The sequence below is a fragment of the Acinonyx jubatus genome, chromosome B3 (genome assembly GCF_027475565.1).
Source record: "Acinonyx jubatus isolate Ajub_Pintada_27869175 chromosome B3, VMU_Ajub_asm_v1.0, whole genome shotgun sequence".
In the NCBI taxonomy this organism is placed as follows: Eukaryota; Metazoa; Chordata; class Mammalia; order Carnivora; family Felidae; genus Acinonyx; species Acinonyx jubatus.
Genome location: NC_069386.1, coordinates 57,344,647 through 57,356,767, shown reverse-complemented (window position 1 = coordinate 57,356,767; position 12,121 = coordinate 57,344,647). Strand labels below are relative to the sequence as shown.

General features: G+C 39.3%; 1 long non-coding RNA gene across 1 annotated transcript; it reads right to left on the bottom strand.

Moving 5' to 3' along the window:
• Positions 1 to 609: 609 nt before the first annotated feature.
• LOC113597954 (uncharacterized) lies at positions 610 to 11,685 on the bottom strand. Its single transcript, XR_003418661.2, has 2 exons — positions 11,254 to 11,685; positions 610 to 1,077 (listed from the first exon to the last, which is right to left on the bottom strand). It is a non-coding gene; the product is annotated as an uncharacterized LOC113597954 (long non-coding RNA).
• Between the last annotated feature and the right edge of the window lie 436 nt (positions 11,686 to 12,121).

Below are 12,121 nucleotides of genomic sequence, written 5' to 3'. Positions count from 1 at the left end.
CTCCAAGAGCAACCCTCAGTCATGAAGCAGTCCTCTAATACCATGTTTTAATCCCTAGAAATTGGCATGATATATGTATTTTATATACTAAATACATATGTAGTTGTTTTGAATTATATAATACCTGAATTAATGCTTACTATAAAAAATTAAAATGAGAAGTATATAGAGTAAATGAGACAATCCTCTTTTATTTTTTTTTTCAAAAAAAATTTTTTTTACATTTATTTATTTGAGAGACAGAGAGAGACAGTGTGAACAGGGGAGGGGCAGAGAGAGAGGGAGACACAGAATCTGAAGCAGGCTCCAGGCTCTGAGCTGTCAGCACAGAGCCCATGTGGGGCTCGAACCCATGAACCATGAGATCATGACCTGAGCTGAAGTCAGATGCTTAACCAACTGAGCCACACAGGTGCCCCGAGAAAATCTTATTTTATCCTATACTTGTAATTCCATTCATTTTCCTGTAATAATCACTGATAATAATTTGGTATTTTCTGTGTCATCTATATATTTACATAAGTATGTACACACACACACACAGTTTTTTAAAATATAAATGAGATGTTGTATCAGCTAGGATCTCAGTCAGGAAACAGAAACCACATGTTAAACAGGGAAAATTTAATATAAAGAAATATTAACTAGTAATGGGATTAACTACTAAGGGGTAAAAAGAACTCTAAAACAATACAGTAGCAGATATAGGGAGCAGCCACGGCTTCTAAGGTTGAGGCAATGTGCTCAAGGAAGGAACGAGTTTGGAAGAGGCCCCTTTCCTCCAAGACTAATAATTGGACTTTATGGAAGAGTGTATGACAGATGATGTCACTGGATGATGAAGTTTGATGAATTGCTGCGCATTGAGACTGGAATGCAGGAAACTGTGGGCTGGACTGCTGAGTTGGAGTGCTGACAAACTCTCCAGAAAACCACTGAGATTCCAGGAAACTGCTCACAAGGATGCTGGCAGAATTAAATGCGAAGTCACAAGAATTCTGTTGAAACTCACTGGGAAGCTGCCTGATTGTCGTGCTGTTGAAACTTGATGGTAGGCAAGCATCACTGGGCGTTCTTCTAATACAAAGGAAAAAACAAAAACAAGGAAAGCATCCAGGAACCAGGAAGAGAATCCCCCTTCTTCCTGCAGTGTCCCTCTAGCACCCCCTAGTGATACAGCTTAAAACCATCAGCTGGCAAAGGAAAAATGTAATTATCTAGTATCACAAAACAGGGCAATGAAGGATAGATTTGGAGTCGAGGGACAATAACTGATGACTGGCACAGATATGATACTAACTTTTTTCACTTCTTAGAGAATTTTCCATGTTGATACATAGAGATCTTTTTTTAATGATTGCATAATTCCATTCGTCTTCATTTCACTGGTGGACATTAGCCTATTTACAGTTTTTCACTGCTAAGCAGTGAATATCCTTATGCATATCACTTTGTATGGCAACTATATCTTTAGGTTTGATATCTATAAGTGAAATTGCTGGATCACAGGATATACATATTTTAAACTTTGGTAGGTATGATGCAAATTGATATTCTTGTGTGTGATAATGCTGGTTTAGTCAAATTTTCACCAAAATGGATGTTATAAACCTTTTCCTTTTTTGCCAATCTGATGGGCAGGAAATGATACTGTTATTCTTTTTTTAATGTTTATTTACTTTTGAGAGAGAGAGCGCACACACATGAGCATGAACTGGGGAGGGGCAGAAAGAGAGGGAGACACAGAATTTGAAGCAGGCTCCAGGCTCTAACCTGTCAGCACAGAGCCCAATGCAGGGCCCAAACTCACGACCTGTGAGATCATGACCTGAGCCAAATTTGGACACTCAACCAACTGAGCCACCCAGGCACCCCAATACTGTTATTTTTTAAATGTTTATTTCTTTATTTTGACAGACAGCGTGCATGAGTGGGGGAGGGAGGGAGGAGAGAGAGAGAAAGAGAGAGAGAGAGAGAGAGAGAGAGAGAATCCCAAGCAGGTTCTGCATTGTCAGCACAGAGTCCAATGCAGGCCTTAATCGCACAAACTGTGAGATCATGACCTGAGCTGAAATCAAGAGTTGGATGCTTAAATGACTAAGTCACCCAGGTGCCTTGATACTGTTATTTTAACTTGTATTTTCTTGATTCTTAATGAGACTGGGCATCTTTTCATATGTTTTTGACCATTTGTTTTTTTGTCATTCTGTGAACTTTTTTTTTATTACAAAAATAATCCCTTTTAGTAATTCAGTATCAAACTATATAAAAGAAAAATGATAGTGGTTAACACATAATGAGCACCAACTATGGGCCAGACTCTGTTCTAAGGACTTTACTTATGTTAAGTACAGTCTCCCAGCCATTACCATCTGAGGTAACTACTGTTTACAGTTGGGTGTGCAGTCTTCTAGATTTTTCTTCTAGGCTAACACAGACATATATAGAATTTTATTCCTTGGGGCTTTTTGTTTTCTTTGGTTTCACAAAAATGGAAACCTCCATATATTGCTTTAGAATCTCCTTTCCCCCCGCTTCATTATGTTTTAGACCTCTTTCTAAACCAATATATAAAAATCTACCTCACCCTTTTTAATGTCTTCATAATATTTCATTGTATGGTTACCATAAATTATCCATTCCCATACTAGTGAATGTTTACTTTGAATCAGTTATTTTGCTAAGATAATCAATGCTGCAATGAACATTCATATGCATACCTTTATACACTCATTACCCTAACCTTTTGATACTATTTCCTGAGAATAAAATGTTAGATTACAGCTTAATTAATCCTCAGATTTTCCTGTCTCATGTGGTTCAACTCCTGGAGCTTGAAAACACATGTACTACAGTATATGTATATGCTGTGCATTGTATACACATATGTATAATTGTGATACAAGTCAGGTTTCCTCTCAAATTACTTAGATGGTGTATTTCTTAAAGCTTTAATAGTCTCTGTTAGGTATTCACTATCTTCCTGTCTTACATTATATCTCTGTAAGTCCTGATCCTTAGTGCAATCGTTTTTCTTTTCTAGTCTACTCTGTATCCAATTTCAAACCAATCTGAGCTATCTCCTTCAAATTCTTAAGTTCTCAGAAAAGCAGGGGTTCTTCCCTGTCTCTATCCCACTTAGGTTTATTGCCCTTTAGTATCTTAATGAACTTAAAATGATAATTAGATATCTCACCTATCCAGCCAGCATTCCCAGAGCTCTGCTAATTAGAAAATTCTTTCATTTGCTTCTTTTATGATTATGTATACTCTGTCCCCTTTTTTTGAGCTAAGAATGTTCACATCCATCATTGTTTACAAGGAGAAATTCTGTTTTATGCCTTCTTGTTTTGTTTTTGCTTTATATTTGTATGTGTTTCACTTTTTTTGTTTGTTTGTTTTTTGGTCTTTTTGTCTTGCTCCTAAGGCTTTTTTGATGGGTCCTTCAGCATCTCCATTAAATTTTTTAAAAAATTGAGGTGAGAGGGGGCCTGGGTGGCTCAGTTGGTTGAGCCTCTGACTTCGGCTCAGGTCATGATCTCACAGTTCATGACTGCTGTCAGCACAGAGCCCACTTGGGATCTTCTGTTCCCCTCTCTGCTCCTCCCCTGCTCATGCTCTCTCTCAAAAATAAACAAAACATTAAAAAATAATTGAGATGAGATTCACATAACAAAATTAACCATTTTAAATATATAATTCAGTGATACTTAGAACATTCATGATGTTAAATCACCATCTCTATCAAGTTCCAAAACCTTTTCGTTATCCCCAAAGAAAACTCTGTACTCATAGTTGCTCCTCACTCTTCCCTATCCCAAGTCTTTAGCTACCACAAAATTACTTTCTGTCTTTATAGATTAACCTGTTCTGGATATTTCATGTAAGGAAAATGATATAATAAGTGGCATTTAGGGTTGGGTTTCTTCCAGTAACTAAGCCTAGTGGGGTTTTTTTTTTTTTTTTAATGTTTGTTTATTTTTGAGAGAGAGTGAGAGTGGTAGAGGAGAAAGAAAGAATCTCAAGCAGGTTCTGTACTGTTAGCGTGGAGTCCAATGTGGGACCTGAACTCACAGACCATGAGATCATGACCCGAGCTGAAATCAAGAGTTGGATGCTTAACTGACTGAGCCACCTAGGCGCCCAAGCCTAGTGTTTTTGAGGTTCCTCCACGTTGTAGAATGTATCAGTACTTCATTCCTTTTTACGACCAAGTAAAATTCCACCATATATGTATGTGTATGTATATAAAGGACATCTGGACTGATTCCTCCTTTTGGCTGTTGTGAGTAATGCTAGTATGAAAAAATGTATGTACGTCTACTTGTTTGAACCCCTGTTTTCACTTCTGGGTATATACGTAAGAGTGGGATTGCTGGGTCATATGGTAAGTCTATGCTTAACTTTTTGAGGAACCCTCAGTGTTTTTTATAGCAGTTGCCCTATTTACATTTCTACCAGCAGTGCACAAGGGTTCTAATTTCTCCTGATCCTCGTCAACACTTATTTTCTATTTTAAAAATAGTCACACTAGTGGGCATAGAGTGGTATTTCATTGTGGTTTTCATTTGCATTTCCGTAATAATCAAAGATGCTGAGCATCTTTTCCTGTGCTTGCTGGCCATTGGTATAACGTCTTTGAAGAAATGTTTATTCAAGTTCTTGGCACATTTTTACTTTTGGTTGCTTATCTTTTTGTGGTTGAGTTGTAACAGTTCTTAATATATTCTGAACACTAGAGCCTTTATCAGATACGTGATTTGCAAATACTTTTCTCCTATCCTGCAGGTCATCTTTTAACATTTGTCTGTCTTTCTTTCTTTCTCTTTCTTTTATTTCTCTCTCTCTCTCTCTCTCTCTCTCTGTCTGTCTCTCTCTCTGTACTTCTATTTATTTTTGTAAAGAGGTGAATCATGCACTTTGTAATGAAATCCTGAAGGAGACCTAATGTCCCTATGGGATACAATGCCTCCAAGGTAGGTCTTTAAGGCATGAGATAGGCCTGATTCTTTAGATCTATTAGGGCCTATCTTTTCATTTTTCTGATAATGTCCTTAATTTTGATGAAGTCTAATTTATCTTTTTTTCTTGCTTGTGCTTTTGATGTCCTATCTAAGAATCCATTCAGAATCCAAAGTTGTGAAGATTTACCCATATGTTTTTTCCTAAGAGTTTTACATTTAGGTTGTTGATCCATTTTCAGTTAATTTTTGTATATTGTATGAGGTAGCAGTATGGATATCTAGTTTCCTAGCACCATTTATTGAGGAAACTATTCTTTCCTCATTGAATGGTCTTGGCATCCTTGTTGAAAATCAACTGGCCATAAATGTATGGGTTTATCTCTGGATTCTCAGTTACATTTCACTGGTCTTTTTGTCTGTCCTTATGCCAGTACCACACAGTTTTTAGATTACTGTAGCCATGTAGGAAGTTTTGAAATTGGGAGGGGAGTCCTCCAACTTTGTTCTTTGTTCTTGTGTCTCAGTATTGTTTTGGCTAATCAGGCTCCATGCTATTCTCTATGAATTTTAGAAGACTGACTTTCCTGTTTCTTAAAAAACAAAAACAAAAACAAAAAACCCTTGTTTTTTGGGTATTGTCTCTTCCTCCTTCAGTTATCTTTCCAGCTGATACCAAAGTTTCCTACATCTTTCCCTTCACTGCCTTTCTCCTACTATCTCACTACCTAAAGCCTGATGGTAGGTTGCTATTGCACTCTGGATCAAGAACGAGGCTGCGGACCTCCTCAACTTCTCTTCCACCCCTGCTGCTCTTAAAATGTATAATAAGGTTTCAGGTTCAGTTATTAAAAGATTATTTCATCTATTCTGTGTCAAAATGTGCATTTAAAAAAATTTTTTTAATGTTTATTCTTGAGAGAGAGAGCAAGCAGGGGAAGGGCAGAGAGAGGGAGACAGAATCTGAAGCAGGCTCCAAGCTCTCAGCTGTCGGCACAGAGCCCAACGCGGGGCTCGAACTCACAAAACTGTGAGATCAGGACCTGAGCTGAAGTCAGACATTTAACCAACTGAGCCAGCCAGGCACCCCAAGATGTGCATTTCTTATCATATAAATAGTTCCTCAAGGGGCGCCTGGGTGGCGCAGTCGGTTAAGCGTCCGACTTCAGCCAGGTCACGATCTCGCGGTCCGGGAGTTCGAGCCCCGCGTCAGGCTCTGGGCTGATGGCTCAGAGCCTGGAGCCTGTTTCCGATTCTGTCTCCCTCTCTCTCTGCCCCTCCCCCGTTCATGCTCTGTCTCTCTCTGTCCCAAAAATAAATAAACGTTGAAAAAAAAATTAAAAAAAAATAAATAGTTCCTCAAATTTTGTCTTTGAGCCTCCCCAGATTGATTACTGAAAAGAAAAATTATCTGTCTTCTCCTCATCAATTTGGGCATGAGATTCCTGAGTGGTACTTGTTTCAGTTATCATTCCCAACTATGTTACTCTTGCTTCAATGAAAATGCACTTAAAATAGGAGAATTCAGAATTAGAGGGGGGCTTAGGAATCTAATGCAGACTCCTACTTAAATGTGATCAAATGAACACATTTATTTAACTCTGCTGCTTATCCAAAGTCCTCTAAAAAGACAGTAAGCTCAAAATGCATAAGTTTTTGGTGAACAGATGACAGCAACCACATTTTGGAAGCCGTAAAGCAGGAAGAAGTGTGGGACCTGACTTTGCAGAGTAGAAACTCACTAAGCTGTTAGTAGGGAAGCCAGAGCAAGCCAATTCTCAGAACCCACAGGACAGCTTAGGCATTAGAGGTACTAGGTACCTCTGAAAGGAGGAGTGTGAGTGAGAAAAAAAAATGAGGGGTAGCTGAGGACAGGGATACTGTACTGAAAATGGGAATTACGTGGAAGTCAGCATTAGATGATGAGACATATCAGTCTCCTCTTCATCTCAGCTCTGAGAGTGCTGGCAGCCAGGCTTACTCCGTTCCTGCCTCCGTCCACAGGTGATTGGATGATTTCCTCACTGGGGAAATTTGGTAGGCCCAGAAGGGCAAAATCCTGCAATCCTCATAAGATCATCCTACACTGACCAACCCAACCTCCTATCCTGCCTCACCCCTGCTATTGGTCTTCCTCTCTTAAATAGCCAAGGCTTACCCTCAGGCAATCAAGGAAAGCCTGCAGCATGCAAGAGACCAAAATGAACAAAAAAGAACTCAGAGAAACTAGAGGCAATGAAGTTGGTAGGAAAACTTGTTTAAGAAACCCTATTGTCTATCCTTGTAGATATCCTTGTCCCACAAAGGAAAGAACATATTCAAAAGGAACATTCAGAAGAAAAAAAGATGTTTGTAAAATTGAAAATAATATAGTAGCAGCGAAAAAGTCAACACAAAGTAAGGAAAATGCAAGGTGAGGAGGCCCCTCAGAACTGAAACCGGCTAGGCTAACACAGCTTACTGTTTACATTTATAAAACTTCTGTTTCAATCTTGTCGCCAACAGAACTTTACTATTACAAGAAATTCTTTCACAGGGCAATAAAGATAGAAATAACTTTGTTCTGGGAATTTCCTTGCCCAGGAAGCCCATTTAAATGAACACCAAACGGGTTAGCTAACCTGTAGGATCAGGTGACAGTTTATCCCTCAAGACTCTGATCCCATCTCAAAATCCTTGCTGTGTCCTCCATCCCTAACTATTATCTTTGTTCAATCCTAATCAAGTGGTAGCGTTGAAAGACCCGCCTTAAACCAGTCTTCGGAACCTCACAAATATCTCAACCTTTGCTCTTCCCCCTCTGAGAGGCTACTAGTAGACTGTCCAGTTAGTGCTCTCCTTCAGTAGGAATAAACTCAAGTTTAATTTTATCAACAGGATTTTCAACAATACTTATTTGGAGCCAAAATCATCACTTCTTAAAAAGTAGTACAGGGACACCTGGGTGGCTCAGTCGGTTTAGTGTCCAACTTCTGCTCAGGTCATGATCTCACTGCTTGTGAGTTTGAGCCCTGCATCAGGCTCTATGCTGACAGCTCAGAGCCTGGAGCCTCCTTCAGATTCTGTGCCTCCCTCTGTCTCTCTGCTCCTTACCCACTCGTGCTCTGTCTCTATTTCTTGCTCTCTCTCTCTCAAAAATAAACACTAAAAAAGAAAAAAAAAAGAAACAAAAACCTACAATAAAACACATAGGAAAGTGGAAGAAAAAGGATAAGAAAGATAAAAAAGATCAATTCTGGAGATTTAATATCCAAGTTACAGGAATTCCAAACAAAACAAGGACAGGGAAAATGGTGAGGAGAAAAACATCAAAGAAATAATTCAAGGAAATTTCCCAGAACTTGAAGGCATAAATTTCCAGAATAGAAGTTGTGATGGATCAAAGGAGATTCATACCAGGGTTAAAACCATGGTTGTAGGAGAGTGTGATGCTAAGTGAAATAAGCCATACAGAGAAAGATACTATATGGTTTCACTCTTATGTGGATCCTGAGAAACTTAACAGAAACCCATGGGGGAGGGGAAGGAAAAAAAAAAAAGAGGTTAGAGTGGAAGAGAGCCAATGCATAAGAGACTCTTAAAAACTGAGGACAAACTGAGGGTTGATGGGGGGTGGGAGGGAGGGAAGGGTGGGTGATGGGTATGGAGGAGGGCACCTTTTGGGATGAGCACTGGGTGTTGTATGGAAACCAATTTGACAATAAACTTCATATATTGAAAATAAATAAATAAAATAAAATAAAATGAGAAACACCAGAAAAACAAACAAAAACAAACCATGGTTGTAAAATTTCAGAAAACTTTAGACAAAGGCAAAGCAGAGTTCTTTTGGCTGCCTGCAAATTAAGATTATTGCCATCAGATGGCAGTATTGTCTCAAAGGCTCTATTTCTATGAGGGTGTTTTTGTCTATAAAATTTCTCTGCTTCTTTCCAAAGCTTTAGAAAAGAGCCTGGGTTATTTCCTTAGTCATACTCTATCGGAGCTCTTACTCTGATTTCTTCCTAAAAGGCTCTGCTAAAAGGTCACCATACAATCAGCCTGAAAGAAGAAAAAAGATTCAGTTCTCTGAAGAATTGGTTCCATGAGGCTCTGATGGGAAAAAAGACTTTTAAGAGAATGGACTCTGAGCTGTAACTGTTTTAGAGAAGAGGACTTCTGTCATGAAGGGATTCTACAAAACATTCATGTGTTCATTCTCTCAACAAGTTTTATTTTTATTTATTTTTAAATTTTTATTTGAGAGAGAGAGAGCGAGAGCACACAATCAGGGAAGAGGGGCAGAAGGAAAGAGAGAGAATCTTAAACAGGCTCCACGCTCAGCACCCAGGCCTATTGGGGGCTTGATCCCATGACCCTGGGATCATGACTTGAGCTGAAATCAAGAGTCAGATGCTCAACCGACTGAGCCACCCAAGTGCCCCTCAACAAGTTTTATTGACACCTACTATATGCTAGGCATTAGCAATAACCCAGGGGAGAAAATCAGACATTGTCTTTGTCTTCATGGAGCTTACATTCTGAGAGGAGAAATATCCAAAAAACAAGTTAAATCAAATCACATCTCTAGCGGAGGAGTTTGATAGAGGTCAAGTTGGAAGTAACACCAGTTTTGTAGGTGGGAGATATAGATGACTTGGATTAGGATGGTGTTAGGAGAAAGAAAAGTGGATGGATTCAAGATATGTTGGAGGTAGAATTGATAGGACTTGGATGTGGGAGGTCAGAGAGCAGATGCATTAACATCTCTGGATTGAGCAAGTGTCTGGGTGCACAGGTTGACATTTTCTTGGGTGAAGACTTGCAGGGAGAGAAGTTTTGGAGGACAGGATGATGGATAAGAATCAAGAGTTCAGTGTAGAATGTTAATTAAATTGCTCCTCCCCAGGCATTTCGGTTCTGGTGGACGTCACTTAACCAGGCTATGATGGAGTTTGCTCCAATCTACTGCCCAACAGAATGGCTTGGACTGGCATATTTGGTTTAAATTAGTTCACACTTGGCATTCATTAAGTTAAAAATTGCTGTTAACTCTTTCCTTCTATGGAGCAATAGCAAAATCAGCTTAAATTTTTAGTGGTTCCCCCCCCCCCCCCCGCCCCCGGGCTGGGTATTTGAGAGTTAAGGAGAACAAGGCAGCACATTTTACATTTTGTTTTTTGTATTCTGTTCAGATGGAGGACACATCTTAAGGACAAGAAGCTTCTAGAAATGCAAGACCACTTATTTTGATGGATCCTCTCAGGTTGCTATGTACAGGTAAGATCCTGAGTGTGATTCTGAGATGACAGAGGTGAAAACTTCTTCCCTTGACTGGAAGATAGAGACCATGTCTTGTCCCCAACATAGTGCCTGATACATATGTACTTAATAAATACGTGTTGGATTGAAGCCACTCCATCTAGATCATTTTACAGTTTTCAGACCTTAGTTGAACTCTCCATAGGACTCAAAATACCTCCTATTACCTATTTCCCAAAAAGCTGTTACATAATAAACTGTGGGAGTGAGTGCCTCTCCAGGCTCATCATGGCTTAGGATCGTATCACTGGGTTATGTTAGAAAAAAGCACATCTCCTTCCTTTTTCTTATCCTCCACTGCACAGGAATATTTTGCCATCATCAACACAGAGTTAAGGCAGAGCTTAAAAATCAATCTTAGATCTCGACATCAATGTTTTCATTTGCACCTAAGAGGTTGAGTATTCTGTACTGTACTTATAATCCTCAGTTACCTCACTCACCTTCTTTGTTCACTCTGCATTTTCTCTGTACCTATTTGCTTGCATCTTTGGACTGTGCTTCTTTGAAAGTGAGAATTATATCTTTTTAAGCTTCATACTTGTATACAGTTTAGAACAGTGCTATTATAAGGGCGCGTGGATGGCTCATTTGGTGAAGTGTCCAACTCTTGATTTTTGGCTCAGGGTTTGTGGGATCAAGCCCCATGTTGGACTCTGTGCTGACAGCATAGAGCCTGCTTGGGATATTCTCTCTCTCCCTTTCTCTCTGCCCTTCCCCTGCTCATGTGTGTGCTTTCTCTCTCTCTCTTAAAGTAAACAAACAAAAAAAAAGAAGAGTGCTATTTTATAGTCTTGGTAACACAAAGGAGTAGCCTAGGAGAGCTTTAGCTCCCTCCACCAATTTTCATAAACCTTGCAACCCTCCTCCAGAATCATAATTAATACATAAAAAGAAAAATGTTTATGAATTACAAATAAAAGCATATTTAGAAAACATGTTATTTTTATCGTTGTGTAGCATGCAATCTAAGTAAAAACAGCGTGCTTACTATGCAGAAACAACATGAAGTTAAGACAAGTCTTGTAGCGGGGTGCCTGTGGCTCAGTCGGTTAAGCATCCGACTTTGGCTCAGGTCATGATCTCATCTTTCGTGAATTCGAGCCCCACGTCAGGGCTCTGTGCTGACAGCTCGGAGTCTGGAGCCTGCTTCAGATTCTGTGTCTCCCTCTCTCTCTGCCACTCCCCCTCCCCCTGCTCACGCTCTGTCTCTCTCTCTCAAAAGTAAATAAACACTAAAAAAAAAAAAAAAAAAAAAAAAAGACAAGTCCTGTAGCTTCCCCTTTCCACCAGACTGCTACTCCTAAGTGGTTCATGGGAAAGAAACCTGACACTCCCAATGCTCAAGAGATTGTTAACAACTCTTGTTAAAGATGGGAGCCGAAAATAAAGAATGGGAGCCAGTGCCTGGCAAAGGATGTAGCATTCCCCTGAGAGCTGAATCTCTCATTTCCTTGTCTTTCCTTCTCCTCTTAGGTTATGTTGTTTTTGTGCTGTGGCCTATATTCTGGATTTTCAAAGGACTCTGCTCTTATTTATCTTTACAAGTGTGATTCGGATCCAAAGCTTATTATGTAGTAAATTCTTTGGGAAGTGACATGTCTAAAGTACTGTGAAAAGTCCTCCTTGAACATTTTGCCTGAAATGTTAAGTAAGGAAAAAGTCAGGATACTGTCTGGAAGCCAGACTCTGTTGCAATGCAGATATGGGATATTTAAACAAACAAAAATTCTGGGAAGCTTTTAATGTCGCAAGTTTTGGTTCTAAGCATTTGGGGAAGGTAGTTTGGAAACAGCATAGCACATTTATATCTCAATTTAAATAATAAAATGTGTAGAATAGTTTTCTGATATATTACT